General features: G+C 40.9%; 1 protein-coding gene across 19 annotated transcripts in view; it reads right to left on the bottom strand.

Moving 5' to 3' along the window:
- TMEM63C (transmembrane protein 63C) overlaps positions 1-22,786 on the bottom strand; it is an 87,071-nt gene extending 64,285 nt beyond the window's left edge. For 8 of the 19 annotated variants that reach the window (XM_087922027.1, XM_087922031.1, XM_087922043.1 and 5 more), the window contains exons 1-2: positions 22,161-22,376; positions 490-679 (exon numbers count right to left, since the gene is read on the bottom strand). The gene's annotated coding sequence lies outside the window, so the exon portion shown is untranslated. Of the gene's footprint in view, positions 1-489; positions 732-7,074; positions 7,128-21,867; positions 22,049-22,160; positions 22,377-22,515 lie in introns of those variants that run through there. The other 11 variants (XM_087922034.1, XM_087922026.1, XM_087922025.1 and 8 more) reach the window with 6 other exon arrangements.
- Positions 22,787-23,434: the final 648 nt, after the last annotated feature.

Genomic DNA, 23,434 nt, shown 5'->3' with positions numbered 1-23,434 from the left:
AAAATACATCTATGCATGTCTAGGTAGGTCTTTGAGGGCTGTTGTCTAAATCCCGGAGCCAAAGTCACAGCCTCAGCAGATGATACTAAATTTAGATAATTTAGAAGTTTTCTTGATATAAAGCCCTTCTAAGTTCTTAATTGTGGTATACATTAGCATTTTGTTGAAGAAAGTCACTGCCTTCAATTTTAGACTGAAAAGAAATTCCCCACCTTCAGCTCTGAAAAGTTCATAGATTTCAAGCAAAAATTTCTAAAAGAGTGCTATACTGTATATTCAGGATAAAAGAGGGTTTAAGACTCAACAAAAGCTGAACTCCTGGTTTTCATCAAATCTGCAAGGGCAGAAGCCAGAATAAATTATTCAGGTAGGCTGGTTACAGATTGCTGAAGGAAATCCTCACGCTAAACAGCCCAGCAGACTTCTCTTCCAAAACTTAGCTACCTCCCTCCCTTCCAAAACCTCAGTCTTACGGAATTTGCCACTTACCTGACAAGGATCAGTGGGTCAGTCCTGAACACATGCTATTGAGATTAGCAGGGGATGAAGGAGGGATGCCTGGGTCTTTATTAGCAAAAGGTTTCCTTTATGTCCCTGGCTCAGCAGGCTTCAGTAAAGTTCCCACAAGCAGTGTCGGAGCAGACTCTTGTCTTTAAACAGCAGTAATGTCTTGAGGGCCCTGGAGACAGGAGAGGAATGATGTGTCAGTATCGCTGAGGCTGCTATACTACAGACGCAGCTTATGATGCAGGAAGAATTGGTTGTTTTGCTTTCCTTCCCTTTTGCTTATCTGGAGATGGGGAGCTCCCTTGTGTTGGCAGGCAACAGAGTTGGATTGGCCAACTGTCTGGAAAGGCCTGTTTCCTTTTCTAACACAATCTATAACCCCAGTAAAAGAAAAACATCCCTGAGAAACAGTCAGTCTGCTCTATCGCTTTAGCTGGCTTTTTGTCAAAGGCAACAATATCTGTTCTCTCTTTGCATATTATGTATAATGCACAGCTGAAATGCATTGGTCAGAATAAGTAGTCAAAAATGCAAGTTAAGACAAATGCATGGATGTAAACATTCAACTGCCCAATCCTCTTCTTGCTGCAGTAATTCTGTCCAATTTGGTTCAGTTTTTTAGTTATGTTTGAAGAAGGAAGATTGTTGCTTAGGGAAAGCAAGTATGGAAGAATGGATGTACATAAGATCTCAGAATCTCTGGGCCTGGGGACAATGAAATATCACAGTTACGTATCCATCATTAGGCCAAAAACATGGAAGATGCAAGTTTTAATCTGCATGATTCTGATTCATCAGAGAAAAAAAGATGATACAGAGCATTAGAAACCGTAGAAATAAGATCCCCCTGTGTTTCTGACCTCTCTTTTGCAGGAAACATGATTCATTACTTTAAAACCAAGATGGAAAGGAAGGGTTTGACCACATAATGATTCAGTCTGCTGCCTCTTAGAAAATGCAGGACCATTCCCTAGTGTAATTTCATGGCTGTTTCTTTTCAATTAAGCATCTCTGACTACTGAAGAAGAGCATGTTTAAATCTAATATATGTGCCAAATAATTCCAGCCATAAAGAATCAGACATTTTATGGAAACTGTGACCTCAATCCAACAATGAACACACTGCAGCTTGCTCTTGAAGTCAATTATCCCAACAAAAATTAGAGGAAGGCTGTAAGCCCTCATGATCTAAAAGGGCCCAGATTCACATATTCCACTGGCAGGCACACTTGCTAAGTATACATCTCAACCACACTTGTCCAGCCCCTTAAGTTCCTGAGTATTTGCAAATTTATTTTTTGCCTTCCTGCTCTGAATGTGAACGAACAGTGGTGCAGATATACTACCACCATCAACAGGACAAGCTTCTGAGCCTCACAAAGGCAATAGACTGCAATAAAGCAAAATCAGATTAACAGCCATATTCAGTAGTAGAATGATGGTTTGCATCTACAAAGTCTCATTTCAATCTCAAGCTTTTCTAGGGTGGACTGAAAAACATAGCTATTGCTGGCCTGGGTAGGAAACAAATGAGAAAATAGTGTTCATTATTTTATTCCAAATGAAGCCATTGTCTGGGTAAATACTATTTTGGTAATGTTATACATATATTATCAAAATAGTCTTTTACCCAGACAGTTGCTTCATTTGGAATATTCTTTATAATTTTCTTCTTAGCATAAACTTCAAACCTACTCTGATTTTTCTTAGTGGTCATCAGCAGAAATGACGAAAAAGAGAAACAAGAACAAGGAACAGTAAAACCCAAGAGCACGTTCATTGTTTCTCCTTTAGAACAGGGGTCCCCAACCACTGGTCCGCGGAACATTTCCTACCGGGCTGCCGGTTTGCTGGGCGCCGCCATCTTGTTTGACGAGAAAGTGCTTCCGGGTGAGCTTTTCCGTTTGGAAAGCGGCATTCGGGTCCTGAAGGAATCCTCGCGCCTTAGTTTCATCGAAGAGGGGGGCTTCAAACGAAACTAAGGTGCGAGGATTCTTTCAGCACCCAAGGCAAGGCGAGCCGAGCGACCGTCCCGAAGCCGTCCCGAAGTGAAGCCCATCGACAAAGGTACAAAGGAGGAGTTGAAGGTGGCGGGGAGAAGCGGGGGATGGCTGGCTGGCCGGTCGCTCGGCTCGCCTTGCCTTGTCATGCGTGCTGATGCCGGTACTGGGCCGCAGATCATTTTGTGATGCCAGTACTGGGCCGCAGCACAAAAAAGGTTGGGGGCCACTGCTTTACAATGTTCTGAAGGACATTAATTAAAGCAAATGTTTCTAGGGGATTAGGGGTAGGTAGCTTCCAGATAAATACCACTCTAAAGGTTGCTTTTGAAAAGTTTTGACCGCCTTGGCCTATATGAAGAGGGGGCATCTCTAGGACCTCTTGGTTCATGGATGGGCAACTATGGCCCTTTTAGAAATCTATGGACTTCAACTCCCAGAATTCCTGAGCTAGCAAGTCCATAGATCATAAAGGGGCCATAGTTGTCCACCTCTGTTTTAGCTGATAATCCCCTACATATTCCGTGCTTTACCCACATTCCTAGTTCAGTTTACAGTGCATGATGTATCTGCAAAGCACTAAGCAAATGTTAATTAGACCGCAGCGTTAGTGTGCCCACCCCCTTCCCAGAATTGCAGCAACTTGATATTTGCTTGGCACTGCCCTGTCTATGAGTACGTAGCTAAGCATTAGTTAATTTTTTTTCTGCATCATCACAAAGAGTAGCAAATAATATTGGCATTGCCAGAAAGCATTGCCCAGCTCGGGGGAGGTATTGGCATGCAATGCAAAATGTTTTATGCTGCCAGCTAATTAGGCTGAGAAATTTAAATCCCTTCCCTAAAGGAACTGTCAAGCCATTGTCCTACCATTGTTAATAAACCTACGTAGTTGTGTCCAGGAGGTAAGACCAACTTATGGTTGCCTTTCTTTTTTACAGTTGGATACAGCTGGCTTACAATTTTTCACAACTTGTCAGTAATCTTAATTTAAAGCTAACACTTATGATTCATTTAACTGTGTTTTGTTGGATAAGTTAAAATCCTTATTTAAAAGCTGTAAACTACAACTTGAAATCCAAAATAGCTAGGTCCAAAGAACATGTTAAATCCAAAACAAACAAACCACATTATATTGTGGTTGGTTTATTATATATGGCGTTGGATCACCATACTTTATAACTTTATTTTTTCCTCTTCCAGTATTAATTTTATACATGCCCTACATTCTAAAGAGCAGGCTATACCATTAAGATGAAGCAGAAATTGATTTATGGTTTGAATTCTATTCATTTGGTACTCAGTCTTGGAATCTTTTGCATACATAATAAAAACAGAGCAATATTACATCTATGTTTTCCAAAGAAATATTTTGGCTTTTAGCAATAAGCTTAGCAGAATAGCTTTGAATACTGTGGCAGGCTACAGCAAGATTTGCTAACTAGCACATTAGAATTACAGGTAATTCTTGATTTACAAGCCTTCATTTAGTGACTGTTTGAAGCAGAGTTGGTATTCAGCAGGTTCTGACCAGTTCTGGAGAACCGGTAGCAGAAATTTTGAGTAGTTCAGAGAACCGGCAAACACCATCTCTGACTGGAGATTTTACAGTACCCTTCCCCTGCCATGCCCACCAACCAATGCCCACAGAACCAGTAGTAAAAAAAAAAAAAGAATCTCACCACTGGTTTGAAGTTACAACAGCACTGGAAAAATTGCTCATTACCTGTTTTCATGCTTATAACTGTTGCAGCATCCCCATGGTCATGTGATTAAAATTTGGGTGCTTGGCAACTGGCATGGTCCTGGCATTATGTGAAAACTATTTGCAACCTTGCAAGCAAGTCAGCAGAGGAAGCCAGCCTCGCTTAATGGTCACATGATTCACTTAACAACCACAGGGATTCACTTAACAACTTTGGCAAAAAGGTCATAAAATGGAGCAAAACTCACTTAACTGCTTTGCTTAACAATGGAAATGTTGGGCTCTTTTGTGATTATAAACTGAGGACTACCTGTTTATGCAAAATGGATATATCATGAAAAAAACGCTAAAGTGATTGTTAACTAGCCATTATTAAGTCTTATTGTTTATTAGCATGGAACCTGTACCTATTTTATTTGCCCAGTTCTGCAAGTGAAAATTAGGTCTTCCATTGAACTGGACTGGAAAGATGTGACAAGCTTCCTTCATCTGGGTGCATTGGACCTAGTCCAAACTGGGTCACTCTGTACTTACAATTCATCACAAAAACAATCACAACTACACAGGAATCTCTGCTGCTTCCTCGGGTCACTCAACTCCTGCTATGTTGAAGGTGGTGTGATTCTTTTCTAGTGGTTGCCAGAGACTGAAAGCTGCAATTTGATTGATCATCTGTACCATGTCCCACCGTTGGCTTTCTTTCCCCCGTGATTAGCATTCAGTAAAACTACTGCTGGAAGGAAAAAAGAGCTACCAGATTCTCCTATATAAAACTTAGTTATCAGAAAATATCTGGTAGCTCCTTTTCCATCTAACGCTTTTTATTAAACCAAAAAAAAGCTTTCATGAGCTCACTTCATCAGGTGGATAGAGTAGCTAGGCTGATAACTGGAAATGTGGGAAGAAGGGAAGAGAAGACAAGCTTGTTAGATAGGTGCAAGCTACAGTGAGAGACAGAGCACAGGTAGTCCTTGAGATACAACAGTTTGTTTACTGACTGTTCAAAGTTGCAACAAAACTGATCAAAGTGACTTATGACCATTTTCCATACTTATAACCCTTGCCGCATCCCCATGGTCACGTGATCAAAGTTCAGACGCTTGGCAACAGGTTCATGTTTATGATGGTTGGGGCAAAACTCACTTAACAAATGTCTCACTTAATGACAGATTTGGGGCTCAATTGTGGTCGTACATCGAGGACTACCGGTATAAGTACCTTATCAATTAACGACTGTAATCTCTTAAAAACCCACTTCATTTGTTGCAGCCTACTAAAATAATCTGAAACCTTTCAATGAATCCTGTTTCCCAAAGTAATCACTTGGAAGTCTTCCACAGGGTATTCTAAAAGTTGAAATGCCCCGATATTACTTTGCCCTTATTCATTGGGATATATGAAGGCACCTACTGTCACCATCCTAAATGCTCTCTTGAAAGATTGCAGAGTTTATCTTGCTGCAATTTCTCTATAATGAGATGCCCAGACCAAATCATCTCTCACGCCAGTCATTCTCAGATGTGGTTTTCTTCCATTCATTGCTTGTTTTAAAGACTATCCATAAAGTAAATAGAATCCATTTTGGAGCAGACACATTTCAATACCCACAAATGTGGTTATTTATTTCTCCATTAAACTATCTCAAGGCGACCTTCTCCATCTTACTACCACTCAAATGTGTCTGAATATAACTCCAAGATTTTCCATTCAGACTGGCTATTGTCCTAAAGATAAAACTCAATTTAACAGGAAAGAAGTTTCAGAAGTGGAGGCTACTTCCACTTCACTTTAACCTACAATGTTTCAAAAGCTCTCTGAAGCCAATTTGCCGCCTTCTTCATTTCCACCAGCTCTGAAATGATGTTGTGAAGGGGAGCTATTAAGCTTCAAACCATCATTCTTCTATGATATTGAGAAGGCATTATGAAATAAGTCTGAGCGATGGAATGCGTGGGGGTTCTTGTGCCCAAGCTCTGCAGAAATCTTCACTGTTTATTTTGATTTTTTCCCAGCTTGGTAAGTGCTGGATATAAAGTTACAATGAATTTTGGGACTGAAGGCTTTTCCCTCAGCCCTCCCTTTGAGCATTTTTTTTATTAAGCTACAGATCACCACTGCAACTGAAGTAATAAACTCTGGCTTAATCACAGTTAAAACAATGATTTTGGCAGATTATCTATCCATTGAACTGAATCTTCTATGGAAGTGGAACTTAGCTTTTTTTTTTAAAAAAAAAGATTTAATAGTAATTAGTAATGGATTTGAAAACAACTTAAAGCCATGTAAAAAGCACTCAGCACCCCAAATGATAACTGGCGAGAGAAAAACACCTCTCAGGCTCTTCTTAAATGTAAGGCCAATTAAACCACACATACGTCAAGCAGAGAATTCCAGAAATTTGGCCAAAAAGATATTCTGACCAATGTGTCTTCTGAGACATTTCTTATTGCTTCATTTTATTTGTGCATAGCAAGGTCTATGAATACTTTTAGCTCTTAAAACCCTTTTAAGCTAAACACAATTAACAGATGACAATTTTGAGGTGTACCAGAACCAGGCAGAACAAACAAAAGGGAGAAAAAATAGAGCACAAATCTAAACTTACTCTTTGACATGAGGTATGAAAGAGGGGGGATTTTCTGAGAGCCATAATTAAGCATGAAGCAGAAAGCATGACATTTCCACATAAAGAATAGGAATGGCAATTCTTAAGTGTTGCTTATTGGAGAAGCTGGCACAGGGAGGCCTTCTGTCTATCTTTCTATGTGAATGAATTAATATGTGGGTTGACTGACATGCGTCTATCTATCTGGCTTTACTTTTTAAATTCTGGGGCAGGCAGTTCTTAAAACAATCTAATACCTTGTCTGGACAGGTTTGTTATTGAATGAGAAGCAAAATCCTCAGATTTCAATCTAAAAATGGAAGAGCAGGGAAATTAAAACATGAGCTTAAGTCAATAATATAACATCTTTAATATGCCATGAGTACTACCATTTTAAATACATTATTTAGAAATACATTATTATTTTAAAAATTGTCTAAAAGTATTATTATTATTATTAAAATGCTAAAAGCTTACAGTAAAAAATAAACTCTACAAATAAGATGGGAAAGATGATGCAACTATTCTAGTCAAAAAAAAAACAAACTATGTGCATAAACTTCGGAAAGATCAAGTCTTCTCCAACAAGACAGATTTCCTCATTAAAACTAACCATAAAATAGCATGTACAATCCAAGGTGTGATCCAAGATAAGTCAAGCATTCTACAATGGATTATGAACAAATAACTTAAGCATTTCAGTAACTTATTTCAGTGGGAAAAATTGTCTTGTAATTGAGAAAATATTCAACATCTGTTAAGTGTTAGGATTCTGTAGAGCTTCTCTATTCCCTGGACTGAAGAACTGTCCAGACAGATATTTTCCTGTGAAATGATAGGAAATTACTTGAAGCTCTGGACTGCCTAAATTTAAAGCCACATTATTCAAAGATAACAGTTTTCTATATCCTGTACCAGCATGTTCTTCTTGGCACAGGGTTTTAATATAGCAGCGGCATCAATTTATCCCACAACACCAATAAACCATCTAGGTACTAAGCTAATCCCTTGACATTCATGTTGCTGCTCAGGATTTAGCAGACTCAGGGCAGAAATCAGAGTCCAGTCATATCTGCAAGAAGAAAACCCTCTCTCAAAATGGAGGGACTCCTAACCAGTTTTTTTTAACTGATTCGGTTTATCATTTCTGCATTGATTATGATAATAAGGAAAATGCGGACTCTCGAAGGCACAGTTAACCCAATTATACAGATTCTCCTAATTAAGAGTTTGCTATTCAAAAGTACAATTTTGTGTGTTTATATCTCATATTTCCCCTCAAAACAGAAATTGGCATGCATGATGCTCCTGGTCAAGTTTATCCCTGCAATAATCTTGTGACATAGACTAAGAGGAAAGGCAGAATTGGTTGAAAGATAACAAGTAAGCCTTAAGACTACCTAGACCTTTCAGTGTGAATCTCCCTAGTCCTAATCTAATAGTTACTCTAACACTTATTTCCATTAATAAACACACACACAAAAAATTGAAAGCCATAAAACAATCAAATTTCTAAAATAATGAAAAGTCTCCTAATTTTAATGTAATTAATTCATAAGTTAATATATATGGAATAACTGTCTTGGTTCTCAAAAAAAAAGTTTACTGAAGCTAGGAGACAAATCTTTGGGGAAAAGCAAGATGAAAGCATTGTTTTTAGACATGATGGTCTCAATGCTGATTCTAAGCCCATTTTTAAACATTCCTGTTTGTAAGAATGGGAAAAAGCAGCTGAAATAAAAAAAAATTCTGTCATTTTTGCAGAGAATATTCACAGCCAAGTTATTTTGTTCAGGATGTTTGTTCTTGCAAAACATCACAGAAATGCATGCTACAATAATATTTTTCATATGCTTCCCCACAGCCCAATTTTTATGTTCTTAATATTATACTTGAAGGTTTGCAGTTTCTTCCTCAGGGACCAATACCTAGAGCCCAAACGTAGTAGGGCATCAACAATTTCCCAGAAATATTAATAGGGACCGAGAACAATAGAAACTGAGGGAACAGAGAGGCTTGAAACACTACAGGCAGCCTGGTTCATTACTCAAACAAGGTAGGGATGTTAATGAAAAGCAACTCTAGGCCCTCCTGAGCAGGGTTTTCTGTATCAATGAAATCCTCTGCTAATGTTAATGGCTGTACAGAATCCAGGCAATGTTCTCCCAAATCTGTACAACTGCAGTTCTTTCTATTAGTTGGTACTTTTGGTGCAGAGAAATAATACCGAAGAAAATTATTAATGGATAAATCCTGGGTTTTTTATGTTTGCTTTGCTATGTTTTACTGTAGTTGTGAGGACCACAAAGACTAAAGAATAGGCATTCAATTTCCTCTTTTTTAGAAATTAGTTTACATTAGTCTAATATGTTTGGGATATATGTTGAGCTACAGATATCCCTTTTAGTTAGAGGGATTTATCCAAGCTTTTGGGAATGGGTTGTGTATAAAATAAATAAGTTAGAAAGTTGTACTCAAAACCCAACTGAAGAGCTTGATGCAAGGGAAGCTGTTTTCAAAGATGAGACAACACAATGTTGCAACACAAAAGGGAAAAGCTTGCATTGTAGTATGAAAATGTACATATTGTTCTTTTAGCAACTTAGTTAGGAACCAACCAACTATGGGAGGAACAAATGTCTATGGATGCTTCTTTTTGTTCTACTGCAAAGTAGTTTGAAAAACAATAACATGATAACGCTGATACAAATGAGTTAAAATGAATAATTTAAAGTAAGAGGTTAAATCTGACTAGGAATGATAGCTTTCTAACTCTGTGGCAGTCAACAAAAATATTTAGATAAAGTTTAGAAAAAGACCACAGGGTTCAGTAGATACATGTGGTACCCTCTTCTCAAACAGTAGAGTCCATGATAGGATTACACAAGTGCTGCAGGCTATCATTTGGATATGGTAAATGGTTTGCCAATTTATTAAACAAGTAAAACCATCAGTATATTTGGGGGTGGGCAGGAACAGATTCAAAATCGGGAAGGAAAGAAGGAAGGGAGGGAGGGAGGAAATTAAATTTTGCAGTTCCCATATTATTTCTCTAAAATGACTACCCTTCATTTGCTTTCATTTTTAACATTCCCAAAGGAGGAATACAATTAATCTGAACATTTTTACATAGTCTGTAGTTAGTCAGAGGACAATGCCATATACAGAACTGGACCATAGTGCAAGTTAAGCAACGTCAAGATAGGCTTAAGTTGGCACTGCAAGCTTGCTAACACTGGACTTCCCCTCCCACTCCTGAATAGGGAGAGTGGGATTTCAGAATAAGTTTGCTTGAATAAAGAATAGCCCTCAAAAAGGGAAGTAGTAAGCCATGAATATTTTCTCTCTTCTACATTCCCCATCAACTGTCTTGCATTGGGAACCTTGTTTGGACGCTCATGTTTCAGGATTATTTTGCTTTTAAATTCTACTTTGACAATGGCTATTAAATCTTCTTTAGACCTACTCAGAATGACTCATCTTTCGAAGCAAAATAGATGGACTTTCTCTCTGTTCTGTGTCACTTTGACACTGAAATCTCTCCCGTTGTTCATTTGTTTTGCTCCTTTCTTGATGGCCTTCAAATGTCCCTTAAAAGTGACTGAGCAACCAGATTTCCTGGGGATTGAAGGAACCTTTATAGGATTGGATCCATTTAATCTTTGATGCATAGTTCTGGTCTTCTGTAATTATGCAATGTTAGTTTTCCTGCTTTTGTTTTTGGATTAATATTAATTGGATATTTGTTTTTGTATTATTATTCATTGGATTTATACCCTTTATATCTTTTCTTCAACAATGCAAAAGGATATACATATCTCCATCTCTTCTAATATTTCCTAATAACCATCACTTTGCAACTTTGGCAGAAAGAGGATGATTGGTCCAAACTCACCCAGCCAGTTTTCATGGCTAAATGTGATTTTATGCACAGGTCATCTTGAACCTAATTCAATAACTTAAGATGTGATTGTAGGTTGCTTTGCGAAGTAGGGCTCAGCATATTGGAATGTTTAATCATTATCACTGTAGCATGAAATAATAATCCCTATTAGCATTTTCTATTAAACATCCTGTCACTGCACCATTTTTAACTCATTCATGGTTTTATCATATACCATATCCAGTGGAGACACAGATCAAGAACTCCGATGAACCCTCCTATTACAATAATATTTGGATTTTGAGGCTTATCAAATCCCCTCTTTTGTTTATTTATTTAGGTAGTAAGTTTAAGTCATGTAGTGCATTCCCATTGCTTTTTGTGGTAGGAGAATGTACAGTAATCTGTGTCAAAATCTCTTATCGAGATCAGCAGGAACATAAAGTGTCCATTTGTCAGAGATAGCAGCTCCGTGACTATAGCTCACAAACAGGGGTGTTAATCTCAAGGCCCGTGGGCCACATCCAGCACACAGGGTGCTTAGATCTGGCCTGTGAGGCTGCCCTGGAAACAGTGACACCTGTGGTGCCTTTGCCAGCAAAAACAGAGCTTGGGAGAGCTGAGCTCTGCCCTCCTGAGCTCTGTTTTTGCTGGCAGAGGGTTGCAGGCCATCACAAGTGAAAACAGAGCTCAGGAGTCCATTTCCGCACTCGAGCCACCACAGACACCTCTGACACTAGAGATGTTGAACTGGCCATGCCCCCTGGCCACGGCCCACACCCTCTCCGGAGGTCAAACACAACCCAGATGCAGCCCTTAATGAAACAGAGTTTGATACCCCTGCTCTAAGCATTCAAGAGACAGGGCATACACATAAGCAATGTATCGCATTTGGCTGTGGATCTGCTTCCTCATTTATAGCTCAAAATGCTCTTTCTTTCCTGCCTTTCCTCCAGTCCCTCTCACTCCTTGGCCTATAGCGATGGTGACACTGCAGCTTTCAACCAGTTCAAGAGATGGTCTCTTGCCTGCTTTTGCTAACTCATGAAAGGATCGCTTATAATTTGTGGCTCCATTCCAGGGAGGCTGGCACTGTCCCCTGGTATCCTCACATCATTCTTCCTAATGCAACAGCAGCAATATTGAGCCAGCATTCAGTTTCAGGCTGAAAGTGTTGCACTTTTTAAAGCACTACATCACTTTTAATGGTTATTTTAATGTATGACAACTAAATCTTGCTTTAACTTTGGTAATGGGAAAGCAGTTTCTGGGTTCAGGGCAGGTGTGATGAACAAAAATACGTGGCTATAACATTGCTGTGATACGTGACTCAGTAGAATGGTAATGGTCAGGGACTTCAGAAGATGATGAGGTCAATTCCATTTTCATCTCTCCTTCCTGTTTCCCAGGTAAAATATTGAGAATTAGAACATCTCTTGATACATGAAGCTAATTTATTTCCCTCATGCTTTCTTGTTCTGTTATATACATGACTTTGACCTAATATTTTGCACTAAGTTAATTCCTTCCTGTTGCATAGAAACTGGATATAGCGTACTACTCATATAGTTGCCCTTTAAATATGAAACAATATCTTGGCTACTGGAAGGCTACATCTTAAAAGCCCCACTTTTGACCACAATAGCTGTGTTCTCTTCTCCAGCAACCCAGCCATCTTATCTAAAGCCCTGTCATTCTTCCAGGTACTTTTGGCTTCTCTGGACAAAGCACTAAATGTATTCAGAATAACATTTGGTGCCTTTCCTCTTTTTATAGCCTGCCAAGAAGCAACCCAGCTGAGTTGTCATCTCTGCTTGCCTGCTTGATTCAATCATATGTAGGTTCCAGCAAAAGAGAAAAAAGCTATTTTTTTTTTCAAAAATGGAAAAACAGAGCAACAAGCTCAGCTCCTAAGCAGAACGTGCAACTCCAAAAAGCACACTCTGTTCCAGACCCCTTAACAAGCACGGGAACACAGAGAGTTCTTATCACTTCATTAAATGCTCAGTGATGCAAAAATCTTGCTGCTCTTGTGGCAGCTGTGCAAATTCATAGATTTCTATTCCTGCCAGGGTTCAAAGTAAGGTTTACATATTTCCTCCTAAGTCATAAACAACTCCCTGCTCTTTGGAACAGGTAGTGCATGAAGAGTTCAGATCTCAAAGAAATCATATTAGGCCATGTTAGAAATGCATGGCTGCAATGAATCTCCATTCATTGCCCTTTTAACTCTTCGAAATACTGAAGGAGACTTTGCATGGATAGCAGGAGCTTTCACATTAGATTCAAATAAGATGGTGAAGTTAGGACCACCAACTGGCATTTCTGCCTGCATCAAGCAAAAGGACCTTGGGCAGATAGATTACAGGATTTCGTCTGTGTCAGGGGTTTGAAACCTATAGGGCCTCTGAGTTCTTCTGCACAACCCATCAGACCAAAAAAATTAAGGGTGCTGCTGAAGGCCAAAGGCTGCTGGGGTACTGCCTTGCCTGGTACACAGGTGCTGCACCAGCATGTGATTGCCATGCAGGCATGTAGGAGGAACTTGCCATTTGTTCCTGCTTCCTGGTGTGAGAAGGTACACAGATCATATCAAGGAACAGGATCAGACGGATCAGAAATTTCAGTCACAGCATTTTGATAGCTTACTGTGTTTCAGAAGGCAACATATTTTTGCTTTTATCAATCATCAATGTTAATTTAATTGTGGATTATTTATTATTCAATGAACATTTTTCCAGCTGTATAAACAAAGCCAACCAAACAGACATTAACTCTCTCTATCCATCTGCCTGCCTTGTCTATCTATCTTCATTGGTATTCGACACTCCTGCTCTATATGACATTCCACCTCTCACTCTTCTTATAGGCCACATTAAATTTGGCCTCAAAGTCACATGCAGATCTCTGGTCACAGGTTCTCTCTCTAAACTAAAAGCAAAGAGTAGTTTTTGCTTTTGTGCTAATGAGAAACAGCTACAATTGGGCACAGATTTCTTCATCTACATTGTGAGGAAGTTGAGGTAACCAGCCTCATTGCACTCAATTGCTCAGTGTCTCTCTGTGGTTAGTGATAAAAGTAAAGACAAAGGCAACATGTGTCTTGCTACCAGTCTCTGACTGATGGATCAAGAGAGCCTTTAATCTGATCCAGAAAAGCAGGTTTTTATGGGTGCATGGGACAAGTTTCTCCTATTCATTTCCTAGGCTTCGCCGGCTGAGGAATTTCTGGGAGTTGAAGTCTTAACGTTGCCAAGGTTGGAGACACCTGCTGTACCCTGAGGGGGGGGGCAGAAAAGCCTGAACCTACAAGCTCAAAGGGGGTCTTAGCATTTGCTAAGTTTTTATAATGTAAAATTATCCAAAGATGCTTACAGGTCCTCATTACTTTAGTGAGTCAAGATTATTGCTCCATATAGCTGAGCACTGTGTAAAGCAACTGGCAGGGATTTCCAAGATTTCAGTCGGTGGTCTGTCTCAGCTTTAGCAACAGGGACTGGGAAATGAAAGTGATACCTTTTGTTATACAGGTAGTCCTCGACTTACTTAGTGTCAGTTCAAAGTTACAACAGCACTGAAAAAAGTGACTTATGACCGTTTTTCACACTTATGACCATTGCAGCATCCCCACGGTCATGTGATTTACCTTCGAATGCTTTGGAAATTAGTTCATACTTACGACGGTCGCAGTGTTCCTGGGGTCACGTGATCTCCTTTTGCGAGCTTCTGACAAACAAAGTCAATTGGGGAAGCCAGATTCACTTAACAACTGTGTTACTAATTTAAGAACTACAGCGATTCACTCAACAAATGTGACAAAAAAAGTCATAAAATGGGGCAAAACTTAACAAATTTCTCACTTAACAACATAAATAAGTTGAGGGCTACCTGTATAAAAGATGTGCTTCCTCCTGAGCTGTGGCTCTTCCCCTAGATTCTAATGTAAAGATTGCGGTCCATCCATTCACCCAGTAAGAGGCAGGGCGTTGGAATAAAAAGTGACATTTGGCCTAGTTACCAAACGCTGGTTGTAATGAGCCACAGTCTAAGGCCGTGATGGCGAACCTCTGGCACGTGTGCCACAAGTGGCATGCAGAGCCATTTGTGCTGGCATGTGAGCCGCAGGCAAAATTACCTCACTGCACATGCGCATGCCTCACAGCTGATTTTTTGTGGGGTTGGTTTGAGGCCTTTTTCGGCCTCCCAGAGGCTTGGAAAAAGCTTCTGCAAGGCTTCTCAGGCCCAATTATAGGCCTGTTTCATCACTTCCTGTAATACCGTGACAAAACGGGACTATAATTTATCCTGAAAGGCTTCAGCCTCTGGGAGGCTGAAAAAAGCCTCAAACCAGCCCAAAAATCAACTGTGAGGTGCAGTGCAAGTAAGGGGGTTGTGTGTGTGTGGGGAATTGCACACGCATGTGCAGGGGGCATGGGGGCCGTGCATTGCTTTCTGGGTGCTGGCATGTGAGTGTGGGCGCACTGGTGCACTAACAATTTTTGGCACAGGAGCCCAAAAAGTTTAGCCACCACTGGTCTAAGGAATCACAGTGCCTTACATTAACATTAAAACAAGATTAAAAGATCAAAACAGTTTCCAAACTCTAGCTCAACACTGTTTAGTCAATGGAGCCTAAGACTGAAGAGTCAGCATTTGGCATCTGGTGTCAGTTAAAAGGGCTCACCACATCCAGACTTGGCTGCTTTTCTCTTTTCTTTTGTTAATGGAAATAATTCTTAAGACTGGTTGTTAAGAGCCATGGCAGCGCAATGATTAGAATGCAATACTGCAGGCTACTTCTGCTGACTACCGGTGTCAGAAGTTCAATTCCACCGGTTCAAGGTTGACTCAGCCTTTTGTCCTTCTGAGGTCAATAAATTGAGGACCCAGATTGTTGGGGGCAATATGCTGACCCTGTAAGCCGCTTAGAGAGGGCTGTAAAGCACTGTGAAGCGGCATATAAGTCTAAGTGCTATTGCTAAACCTTTGAGAAGAAAGAGACTGCCAATTTATCAACCATGTTTTCATCCACACATTTTAGGAATCTATTTCAATGCTCCAAACACTCCATATTTACACTTCCAAGTAAGAATGTTTGTTTTGAAATCCCAGCTACCTCTAAAGGAAGAAGTTTCTTCTCCCCACTTCAGTTAACATATTTTTTACTTGTCTTTGAAGCCCATATAGTCAGACTCCATGTAAGAAGAGTGATTTTATATAAAAATTAGTAGTCCTCCACTTACAACAGTTCACTTAATGACCATTCAAAGTTACACTGAAAAAGGTAATTTATGACCATTTTTCACAATTACAACCATTGCAGCATCCTCATGTTCACACAATCCAAATTCAAATACTTGGCAACGGACTCATGTTTTTGACAGTTGCAGTGTCCCGGGGTCATGTGATCACCTTTTGTGACTTTCTGACCAGCAAAGTCAATAGGGAAGCCAGATTCACTCAACAAGAAAGGCAAGAAAGGTCGTAAAACTGAGCAAAATTCACTTAACAACTCTTTTGCTCAGCAACAGAAATTTTGGGCTCAACTGTGGTCGTACATCGAGAAGCAGCTATACATCGAAGCTAGTTTAACAACAGATCAGTAATAAAAGAGAGCAAATGCGATGAAAAGGTTAAGATGTTGACAAGGATCTTGGAGGCTCAACTGAAATCCACCCCAGCCATGGAAGTTTCTCCAGTTCAATCTACTTTGCAGGGTTACTGTGGGGAAAAATGGGAGGAAGAAATACAAGCTTAAGCTCCCAAAAGAAAGGCAGGATATTAATAAAACAAAGTAAAATAAAACTAGCATCCAGGATAAAATCCTCTCATTTGACTATCGGATGCATTTCCAGTCTAAACAAACTAATAATAATAAAAAAAACCTATCTGATACTGACTCTGACCATTGGTCCATCCAGACCCATGTTGATAGGCAGCAGATTCCAGCATCACAGAACTAGTTTTTTTATAAATACCAAATCAGATGAAACAAAATGAAATGAAACCAACAAACCTTTATTGTAGTCAAAGACCAGCATATTATAAAATTGAATGCCAGAGGTTGTTTTTAGCTTTTTTTTTTTTTAATCAACCAGAAACAACTTTCAACAGGGTCCAACACTGAATGCATTTCTGAGGCAATGATTGATTCCTAAATTAAAAGGATTGGATTAGGTTCCCTTTTCATCATCACATTTTTAGGACAACCTTTCTAGCGTATTGTTTTCTGGCTGTTATGAACTTCATTATTATCACCAGCTTGTACCTGAACATGGCTGGGGTTATAGCGCAAACATATCTGGAGATGTCAGACTTTCAGGCTTGGTCAGGAGACAACACAGCAAGGAATGCTGGCACTCTATTATAGTAGAGTATAACAAAATCTTGAAAACCAGAGTTTTCTCTGTCTCCTTTTTTGTCAAAAAGAATAAAAGTAGAGTTACCTTGAGTTATTTCTCATCCTTTCTTCTTTTCCTGGACTAAGAAATGCCTTCTTATCTCTATTTGCATTCCTTCTCCAAGGTTATCTTTGTATTCCTTTGCAGGATGGTGTCAGTTTCTGAATATTCTACAGTTTGCTTTCTTCCTATTTAACGTTACTACTTGGAGATAGTGGATGGTTCCACTTTAAGTAGCTGAAGTATTTGGCTATTACATCCCTTCCCAAGACTTTTGTTATTGTAGCTTTCCAGAATGCCATCCCTCTTCTTTCCCTGTAGAGGATAATTTCCAGTCCAATTAATCATCCTTGATCTTCTTTAAGCCCATTCCAAATTCACTTGAACCGTTTGAACAAGATACTCAGGCACATACAGTACCAGACACATAGACCTAGAATGTGATGTCAAAGTATGCTCCCAGAGATACAGTCTAAAACCGTATTTATCTTTTTTTTTCTGCAGCCAAATCACACTGTTGTTAATGCCTATTCAGACTGTTGGAAGTTGAACATTTATTGCTGGCATAACAACTTGTTATGCTTCTGATGATTATGGCAAAAGAGGGAGAAATTATGGAATCTTTGTGCACGAGAGTGGGGAAAACAGTCAATTATACTTAAAGCGAAAGCCCTGTTAAAGAGTACGGGAGCTGACCTAGTCCCACAAGCCTGAAAAATATGTCAGCAAAGAAAGAAAAGAAAAACTCTGTAGTTGAAGAATTAGAATTTGAATGACCACCACTCCAATCAACAGCAGAATCTTCTACCACTCTTTCTATGCAGCCTCACACCCTACCCAATTTGTCTGTCATCAGGCCAGAAATGCCATGTACCCATCAGCAAAGTTGCCATGGTATCATTTAGAAGCAGAGCAATGCTGCTGCTGGGTAACAGTGAACTCCCTATCCCACAATACACAGCTTGACAGGCATTTAAGGGTTCCCTCTCACTTCTTCTGGCACTAACAGCCACTCTCCTTTCATTCCAAAGTATCACACAAAAGAATCTCACAGCCCTGTCATGCAGCTTCTTGCTGTGTAAAAGGAAAGATTGCTGGGTTACAGTGCTGAAGAAATTTCCTTTTTATCTGAGACCTAGGGTTAAAAGTATAGACTGACATGTTAGGGTAACTGTGAGTACAGTGGCATCTCTTTCTTTTTCCCTTCCTGGGAATCCCTGAATGACAGGAACTGGTGTGTTTTAAATGTTTCTGGTACTTATGACTGGGGAGAAAAGCTTAAAAGCTGTGCAGGTGGCATTTCTGAATCAGCAAAGCCATGGAGGCTGGTAGAAAGGGCCTATAATTTTGTAAGATGTATTTCCCCTCCCCACCCCAAGGGATGGTTATCACATGCTAAGTTTTGGGCTTTCATGTTATTATCCCCTCCAAATACTTTTTTTAAACAAGGAATAAGACCAGTGTCCCGCAGATTTGTTGGGACTTTTAACTCCTATAGTTCCTTGGGAAGGTTGGCCAAATAATATGAGGCTGAGAAAGGATACTAAGAAAGGCCAGTTTGTCTTTTCTTCAGACTGAGAGGGATACATGTAAACATTGTATGGCTTTGGAACTTGCTGATGTCTATTTCTAGGTCCATGAATCTAGAACTGACCCATCCAGTTCTAGTTTCAAATAATAAGTGTCCCCTAGTTCATTTTGTTGTACTCCCAAAGAGAAACTAGCATGGAAATCAAATAGAAAGGATCACAGGGAATCAGCAGAAAAAATTACCCTGATAATAATTATAATCCTTAATCCTTAATAATAATAATAATCCTTAATCCACTGCTTCTGAAAAAGCTGTTGAGCGCTAAGGTGGAATCTTTATTTCCAACATTTTTCTCACCCACAGCCCAGATGCTACTTCACTGTTAACAAGCAGAGAATCTCTTTGACTCATGCTCTTATGCTGAATCCCTGAAGTGATGAAAATCATGGAGATAAAAGGCAGACGGCCTTTGTACAGTACAAGAATACCTGTTTTCCAAGCAATATTTAGTTCTTTACCTTTTGGATTAAAAAGAGCAAGTAGCAAGTGTGAGAAAAAATCCCACTGGCTGACATGAAATGCATCCCCCCCCAAAAAAACAGTGCACAAGAAATCTCACCACGTGCTTCAACATCCATCAACACACAAATTTATTCCACGTTTTTCAGAATCACAGAATCATGTTCTTGTAGTTTATAACCTTAACTTCTGTGTTGTGGATCAATGCATTATAAAGACATCTAATATCTGTTAATGAAGGGTTTTATGTTTGGAATAGGGGATATCAGCTTGGTCCTTGCCCCAAACCTGCCCGTTTGGAGTATTTGGGTCTGTTTTGTCCTATGCAGAAGTGGGAAGGGGGCAGCAGGGGAAATCTGAGGATACTAGCCCATGGGGAAAGGGAGGCAAGAAGGGGAAGACTCTTCACCATTTACAATCATCTTGTTTGATACATTATTTGCTAATTATTCTGCTCATCATAGCTACTTATGTTCTGACCTTGCTGTCTTCTATGTAGCCACTGATATTTATTCCACGTTTCATAATACTCAGATTCCCCATTTTTTATTTCTAGGGTTAGCCTGTCTCATTCTGCACAGACCATAATTTCCTTTATTATCTCTGTTTCTGGCGGTATGCTTTCCTTTTTGGGGGTTGAATTTTTATTATTATTATTTTACTGTATGAATATAACACGGTGTAGCCGTTCTGGCGTTACAATTGGCGTTATGATTGTAAATGGTGAAGTAAGGTTTATACATGTATAACAATTGTAACGTCAGAACGGCTGCACTGTGTTGTATTCATACAGTAAAAAATAAATAACGACCACAATAATAAAAATAATAAAAATTCAAGAAGGGGAAAACTCTGAGACGATGAGGGAGCAGATAGACGGCTGAAATACACTGTGCCACAATATCAGTGGTAGAAGAGAGGAGATGAAGCTGCTGGGAAGACCTGGAAGGGCAGGTAGGGTGATGGGAAAGAGCCACTGGGAGACTGGCAGTGGCAGCAGCTGAGGAAAAGGAAGGGACCACTGACTGTTCTTGAGGGGACAGAGGGGCAAAAGTGTACCTCCCTTCCTTCACTTATCCCACCCCATGCTCCCAATAACCCCAGATTCTGGATTTCAACCCTACTGAATCATGGCTGACTAACCTGAAAAACATTTCAGCAGAAATGTCAGAACATGCTGCTTTATTGTGAGGTACAAAACCAAATTTTGGACATGTTCCTTGTACCCCCCAAAAGGTGAAAGTCCTTTAATTCTTTGGTAACGTACTAAAGGCCCTTCTTCATTTCCTTTTAAGCATGCCATTAACATGCCCTGGCAACATCTCCTTCTCTGCCTTGTCCTCATGACTGCCTTAATTTTGCCTCCAGCCCATGAGTGAGACTGCCTCAAGTCATCCCCAATCATATTGGACTTGAAATAATATTTTCCATTTTCTTCCAACAATATCTAAGGAAACCCTCGGGGTGCATGTACTCTATTAGGTTTCTTTACCTTTTAACCTGGAGGAGTCTGAAATAGCAACAATAGAAACAGGATAGAAAGAAGCAACAGGGACAAGAGACAGCTTTCTGCTGATAACTAACACAAGTGAAAAACAAGGAGTTGATGGCAAATTCTGCTTGGACTGTAATATTATAAATGGTTGGTAGAGACCTCAGGTGACATATGATATGGCTTGTAAACTCTGTGTTGTTTAGTCAATCTCTGTGCTATGAAAACAAGATACAATGATGAAACTTTCTGCTGTGTATCATCTCTCCTTCCAACATGGCACTGATTTTCTTGAGGTGAAAAACTGACAGACTGAAATACTATACTTCAGCCAGGCCTCTCTGCTAGCATTTTTTCTTTCTCCAGGAGAAAGATTCTAGGTGTAGCAATAGCACTTAAGACTTATATACCACTTCATAGCGCTTTACAGCCCACTCTTAAGCGGTTTACAAAACTAGCCTATTGCCCCCAACAATTTGAGTCCTCATTTTACCAACCTCAGTAGGATGGAAGGCTGAATCAACCTTGAGCCTGGTGACACCTGAACCCCTTGGCAGTCAGCAGAATTAGCCTGCAGTACTGCATTCCAACCACTATGCCACCACGGCTCCTATATCTGGTCTGCTGCCAATAATGATAAATATACAGAGCTTACTCAAAGGTACCATTTTTATCATAAATGTACCCTAAGGCGGAGTCAAGTGTACGGCATGGAAGCCGCAACAAAAGTTTCAAGATTTAGCAATTGTGATACATACCACGCATACAAATACGGGCAAAAAAGGACTGTATTGTCATTTGGAAAGCGGCGCTTTATACAGCTGCCCACCTATCCTGCAAAAGAGCTGTCTTTTATCAGAAGGACCTCAGGGCCCAATGGATGCAAATATTTAAAAAAAAAACAAAATATATTTCTCCCACTATTGTGCTGGAGCTATTTTCGCCTGAAGGGTACAGGAGCTGCACTGGACACACCCAAGGGCCCAACATCCCGTTTCCAACCCTACCCAGTCAGGTGTCTTCCAAGAACCAAAGTAGGGCCCTTCTGTTCAATTGTGGTGGGTGGGGGGTTGTGGGTTGGATGTTTATACATTTAGGGGCAGGCTAGCCAAAGGGAACCCACCCCCCAGCCCACCCCCGCCCCTTGCTCTCTACGACTTAGCTGTGGCAGACCGATTGACTCAGTAATGACTGAGGCCTCCCCACCTTCTATCTAAACCTTACCGGATCTTGCTTTCCGGATACTCAAGAGAGGGGTGGGAAGGAGGGCGAAGAGGTATATTTTCTGACGAAGGAGAGGGGGAATCCAGCCGGCCCCTCGTGCCGGACGCCGAATCCTCCATCCTTCCGCCGCCACCCAGAAACACAGTTCGCGCGCGGGCAAGGCTTTCTCTTTCCCTTCTCCAAACCCCCCGGGGGTCTCAAGCGCCGCTCCCTCATTCTCGGCGAGGCAGAGAATGTGCAAGGGAATCTCCTTTCCCGCACGCGGCCGGAGCGAAAAGACTGGCTCTCCCTACCTGACCTGCAGGAGCACAGCTCAGATCTCGGGGCTTCGCTCCACCATCCGACCGCGGCTACCGAGGGACCCTCTTCCAATTGCTGCCTTGCGCGACGGGACACTTTTTTTGCGGGCTTTTTTGGGGGGGGGCGGGCGAGCAGCGCCCTTTCCAGGCCAGCTGCACCTCCGCCGGCTACGCCTCTCGCGCGGTGCCCGGTCTGCCTCGCCGGGCTGTAAAATGAAGCACCCCGTGGCACCACAACAAACCAACTCGGTGAAGCCAAGGGAGCGTCTGCGAATGACCAACCCCGTGCAAAGGGCCGCACCAGTTAGAAAAGGGAGAGGAAGCCCTTCGGTCCTCCTGCCCCACCCACCTGGGCTGCTTGGGTTTATCCGGCGTGCGGGGACCGCCCATATGCCTGCTTGCCCGGGGATGAGCGATGCCTCTTTGCCCGCCCCTGCCGAGGGCTGTTCGGAGTCGCCTCAACTCTATGTCACAAAGAGCTCGAACTTTCCATCGGCGAAGAAAACGTTCGCTAAGCGAGCGGGCAAAGAGGGACCTTCTCGTTCCGCCTTCCGCCCCTCCCTTCCGCAACACTGCAGCAGAAAACGGGAGCCTCGGGAGTTTCCTCGCCTCTTCAGAATGCCCGGGGAAGGGACCATCCCCAAATTATCAACTCAGCCACAGGGAGAAAGAGAGAGGAGAGGAAAGGTTTCCCTTTGCCGGCACGATCGTATCGCGGAGGATCGCTCTCTTGGGGAACGGCGAGCAACTCGTTCTCCCTCGCAAACCTGTTTACAGTAAAAGTTCAAACAAGCTGCTGAAAAATAAAATAAAAAATAAAAAAATAAAATAAAGCGTCGCCGTCTGAAGGTCCTAGCTTTACAGTTAGCTTAGGCGACAACTAGCCAGGTAACAAAACAGCCAGCATCTAAGTTGTGGGATTGCTTTTGGTGGGGTTAGTTTATGGTCTGGTGGGTCACGTGATCTTTTTTTCTTTAAAAAATGGACTGAGCGAGACATGACTCAGAGAAATGTGATTAGTGAGGGGAATCGCATCATCTATTTGCACCTGAGCTTTTTTGGCCGCAAGGACAAATGGGGGGTATGGAGGAAGAGGAAATTTTTCTATGCCTGTCACTGCTCTGGATTTCTAGTTAAATAAAAAATCAGTGTTCAGGAGGCACAGTAGACCACCCCTTTTCAAGTTGTAGCTTAAAGAGAAACAAGGCCAGTCTTAGATTTCTTTACTGATATTTGGACTGAGTCCAGAGTCTGCATCCAAGGCACTA

The sequence above is a fragment of the Pseudonaja textilis genome, chromosome 1 (assembly GCF_049901715.1).
Source record: "Pseudonaja textilis isolate UNSWEBS1 chromosome 1, rPseTex1.2, whole genome shotgun sequence".
Classification (NCBI taxonomy): Eukaryota; Metazoa; Chordata; class Lepidosauria; order Squamata; family Elapidae; genus Pseudonaja; species Pseudonaja textilis.
This window is presented reverse-complemented; position numbering and strand designations above follow the sequence as displayed.